This window comes from Pteronotus mesoamericanus, unplaced genomic scaffold, assembly GCF_021234165.1.
Source record: "Pteronotus mesoamericanus isolate MK-2021 breed Mesoamerican mustached bat unplaced genomic scaffold, CSHL_Meso_final scaffold_651, whole genome shotgun sequence".
In the NCBI taxonomy this organism is placed as follows: Eukaryota; Metazoa; Chordata; class Mammalia; order Chiroptera; family Mormoopidae; genus Pteronotus; species Pteronotus mesoamericanus.
In genome coordinates this window covers 7,224,770-7,230,065 of record NW_026555325.1, presented here as the reverse complement: position 1 = coordinate 7,230,065, position 5,296 = coordinate 7,224,770, and the positions used below count along the sequence as shown (strand labels likewise).

The 5,296-nt window shown below is 32.9% G+C and overlaps 1 pseudogene; it reads left to right on the top strand.

The window, feature by feature from the left end:
• The first annotated feature begins 2,817 nt into the window (after positions 1-2,817).
• LOC129061771 (nascent polypeptide-associated complex subunit alpha-like) lies at positions 2,818-3,455 on the top strand (annotated as a pseudogene).
• Positions 3,456-5,296: the final 1,841 nt, after the last annotated feature.

Sequence of the window (5,296 nt, the reverse complement as noted above, 5' to 3'; positions counted from 1 at the left end):
ACTTTCATTGCTATGATTTATAGATGATATCGAATACTTATAAAGCAAAATGTTTAACAGTAAATTTATTTTTACTTAAGGATGACAATATAGATAATTTGGGATTAAAGGAAACTTCATCATCTCTCTTGAACTCGATCTTTTTGAGAGGTGTTAGAAATTTACCTCATTATCTTTGAAAATTAATCCAAAATTTTCCACTTTTTTTCTAAAGTCTAATAAAAGAAATTACACCTAAAGTATATAATATTTTTTATTGTTTTCTGTTTATTAGGCTACTTTATTTCCTGTGTTGCAGGGCTGCATGATTCCACCAGTAATATTATTTTAATATATGTCCTTATAAGTTTAAAAATGGTTCATATTATTTGCTCAATCTATTGGAAGTTATGTCCTGTTTCTTAAATTCCCTTATTGAGTTCAATGGACTTTTTGCTTAAGAACTACAGACCCATTCCTGTTAATATCACTATACAATCAGCTTATACATTAGTAGAATTTTTTTACCTCAGTATGAGGACTTACATTTCGAACACTTTTGTTATATCAGATATCCTATTTGGCACTTGTTTCTTTTTATTTCATCCCATTATTGTATAATTTAATGATGGAAGATTTCTAATGCATTCATTGCTAAATAGGAGATCAGCTTTGCTGTCTATGGGATTACTGTGTTTTATCTTTTCTTCATTAAATTGTCAAGGTTGCTATCCTCAATCACAAGTACATCCTGTACATTAAGTACAATGATGATTAGTGATATAAAAGTGCACTGAAGAGCATTTCAATTTTTGAACTTCCTGGTGTTGGGTTTTAGTTAATTATTCTACAATTGATTTGAATGTAGGGATGTCATTGATCTCCATCTCCCAAATGACTCACTTACTGTCTGATATTAAACATGGCATTCAAAGTTGTATGTTAACTCTCTCAGGCAAAAGGAACACTGTTGAGTGAATTATAATAGAGTTGTTATTATATTTGAGTTTTCTTTGTTTAGGTCATTTATGGTGAGCTTCAGAGATGATGCCATGACCTTGTATTCTTGGCCAATTATATGATCAGTGCCTGACCCAGTCAGCCTCATGATATCATAGAATTACAAAGCAAATGAGACTTTCTATGCAAACAACCTTATTTTAGGAAGGCTTGAATCATTATCAATTTTATAACTTCATAAAATTAATGATATATTTGGGGATAAGAAAAATGTGACCTAAACTTTAATACAGTTTTAGAAGAATCCAAATTTCGTTTACTTATTAACTGCATGATATCTGGTAAGTTATATAATATGTCTAGTCACAAGTTTTTCATTTCATATATATTGATAGTTAACTACTCCATAGGTCTGTGTGAAAATGAAAGCAGATATACAGTAATTGTTGATTTTTATTCTTTTTATTGTTTCAAGAAACTCACCAATGGACAATTGAAAATTATTTCTTAATTATTGTCTATTGGAAATATTAGCTTTATAATTTTTAAGTTAGAAAATATTAATTAGAATCAATTTCTAATGAAAAAGTTAAAATATGGTAAAGCATTGCATTGTCTTTGCTGGTTGAACTGAGGGAGGAATAGAAATGGATCAAGACAGTTTGAGTTTCACTCTCACTGCATTGGAACTAAAGGGAAGCTAGAGATACCTTATCTTTTATATTTCCTTAGGTGGAGAATTCTGCATAATTTTTTTTCCGTTATTTTATTGTAATTCCACGAACAAGAGTGAAAATGAGTGCTGGTCCACTTGTTATCTACGTAGCTCCCTTTACCTCTTCTCTAGTCTTGTAAGCACAGGCTCCTGGAAGCCCATTATTATAGTTTTTTTTTTTACAACTGAGAAAAAACTTAGTTCTGTGTATGATATTGGTGAGATATTTCAAAGATGTCAAAATTCAATTTTTGGTTGTTGACTTGTTTTGCTGTTAAAGTTCAGGAATAAAATGTAATTGTTGAAAATCATGTACTTGAAATTGTATTTTAAATCCTACAGCTTTTTCAGAATTAAAATACTATGTGTGCCAAACCACTTTTATTCCTACCACCTAATTCTAGAGGAGAAATTTCAGAATTGAATATAGTATATTTTTTAAATCATACAAAACTGGTTAACATCATTCCAGACATGCGATTTGTTGAGACAAATATTTGGCTTGAGACACCAAAGCATTACGAACAGCACTATCTAAGGAAAATAAATGTACCAGCAGAACTTTTCCAAATAAGAAGCAAAGGGGCTATACTCTATCTTAAAAATTAGGTTATACCTTTGAAAAATTAATATCTGACATAAAATTTGTTATAATTATTAACTACTCAATAAAATATAACCTTTTGTTTTGGAAAATAATTATGGGCAAATTTTATTTGGAATAAAAATTCATTCATCATAAGTTAGATTTGAAATATGGGTAATAAAAATATATTAGGAGAACATTATAAACCATTAATTTATGATCCCTCAGTGAATTATTTGTATAATAGCAACATAATTGTTTAATGGTAATTCTTATTTTTATAACTTTTAGGAGGTGGTTATAGATTAGCCAAACATTATCATACTGTTTTAAACCATCCCTTTGAATTATCTTTATTTGGTGGATGAGATAAATGAAGTTCAGAAACATTAAATCAATTTTCCAAGGTTACACAAGCCAGAATTTGGACCCAGGAGGTCTTCTGATTCCAAGTCCTTTGACTTTTACATTATACTCCAATACAATAAGAGCTACAGTGATATTTCCGCCACAAGAGTGGGGCACACTTTTGCTTGGTCTCTCTTTGCCAATGTCTTCATTCCTCATTCTGCACAAAATGCCTGGTTAAGACACAGAAACTACCCCCCGTTACAGAGCAGGAGTTGCCACAACCCATGGCTGAGGCAGGGTCTGGAACAGAATCTAGCAATTATGAAACCGTATCAGAGCTTCAGGAGCAAGATTTCACACCAGCAACCACACAAGAAGCCCAGCTGGCAGTTGGAACTGAAACTGATGAAGAAGTGGTCAGTAAAGACAAACAGAGCCAGAGAGAAGAGAAGGCAAAGAAGGCTCTGTCCAAACTGGGTCTTTGACAGGTGACAGGGGTTACTAGAGTCACTGATCCAGGAGCCTAAAAATATCCTTTGCCGTCACAAAACCAGGTGTCTACAACAGCCCGGCTGTAGACACCTACATGGTTTTGGGGGAAGCCAAGATCAAGGATTTATCTCGTCAAGCACGCAGATAGCAGCTACTGAAAAATTCAAAGTTCCATGTGATGCCATCTCAAACATTCAGAAAAGCACACAGACTCTAACTGAACAAGAGGAGCATGTAGAGGAAGAGGTTGTGAAAGTTAAGGACAAAGGATTAGTTATGTAACAAGCAAATGTGCTGAGAGGCAAAGGCAGTCTGAGCCCCGCAGAACAACGTAATTATACTGTAAATGCTGTTACGGAATTAACAAAGTAACCATCTACATATGAGGACCCTTTTGGTGTTCGAAAGAGTAACTGCAGCTTGGAATAAATTTTGTTCTGTTTCTATTGTTAATAAAGTCATGGCTTCTTGTAGGATAAAATAAAAAGACTGATAATATTGAGAGAGAAGTGAATTGAAAATTTAACTAACTTTATCATTATCATGACTTTATCGTTATCTCAGAGTTGAACTAGGGAGAAAACTTCTGAATTTACAGGGAAAACTGAAGCCCAAAGAACCTATCTTGCCCAAGGCCACCCTTGGGCTTTCATAGATATTGTACTTGTATGGTGAGGTTAAGACAGAATAGTGACTACAAATCAAATATAATAAAAAGATTATTTGAAACTAATAAGTGATAGAAAAAAAGTAAAGAAATAGAGCTGAGCAGTTGAAAAAAAGCAATATAGTGAAGCTCAAAAAGTAACCATTCTTTTAGTCATATGACCAAAGCAACTATCTTCCCAGCCTCATCATTCTACTCTATTTTCTCTAGAAAATGAATTAGTTACTTTTTTTTTGGTTGACATTTCTGAACTCTGTTTTCCTTCTTAAGTTTTTCAATTCTTTATCTCTTCATAGGGCCTAGTTTTTTGTTTTTTTTTTCCTAGATATTCAGCTGGCCTGCTTACAAAGAGAAAATTTTAAGCTGAAAGACCAATGGCCAGGTTATTATTTCCAGAATAAAAACTTAGTTTGTATGGTTGGTAAACAAATTTTGTTGACAAATACTGTCATAACAGAGCATGGATTAAATGCTCTTTCCTGTGCCAGTGAGTTTCTGGATCACATGTTTGCTTGGGCATAGGCACTGAGATCTTGTCTCCATTTTTACAGCTCACTGGGTTACTCTAAGGCTGTTTGACTGTCCTCTCATTACTTGCTACTCAGCATGTGACCCATGAATCAGCAACAATGGTGTACTGCTGTCTAAAGCCTGGTCAAAGTGGGGAATCTTAAGACCCCAAGACATACTGAGTAAGAACAATGTCCTCCGATGCTTCTCATTCACATTAAAGTTTGAGAACTACTGATTTTTGCTCTTTACTATCTCTAAGATAGATAGTCCTTTATATACCTCCTTGGGCCCGTTCTTCTAAGTTTTTCATGTCATGATTATATGAACGTTATTTTTTATTATATTTATTTAATACTCATGCATAGTTGATGCTCTGATGTGTACTGCAGAATAGAAAGTGGATTAGAGAGAGATGTGATTCCTCTTGCATGTTTCAACATCTGTAGAGGCAGATAGGCCATAAAAGAATTGCTTTTCAGAGTAAAAGTTTTACTGCCAGTACAACCTCATAGTCATTCACTCCCTGTGTTTCTCTGAACACCATGAAATTTTACCCAATATACTTTAATTGGGTGCTGAATACTATGCAGTTAAACCCTACAAATTTAAAAACAATTATTAATTTTCTATAGGAGAAATTTAAAATTTAAAATTAAATCATGAACAATTAACTAATGCCTTGTGGTTTTTTAGGCAATTTTGTCACAATACTATAGGTGCATATTTTAAAATTTGGTGTTAAATTCTAGAAAGTATAGCCTCTCTAATTTTTGAATGAGAGCTTCATTAGCTTTTCCTGGTAAATTCAGTGTTTGACCTGGAGAGCTTATGTAAGTCTGAAAGCTGTTTACTAAATTTTTTTTTTTAATCTTGGAAAGAAATAAAACAATGAACTGTATTATGAAGCTCGACTAATATGAAATTGGCTCCAGGGTTGCAATCTTCATTTTATTCAAACTTAACCAAAGAAAAATTCTCAATCTTAGCTAAAATGAAAATACTTATAATGACAGGAAACTTAAGTGAATTCGCT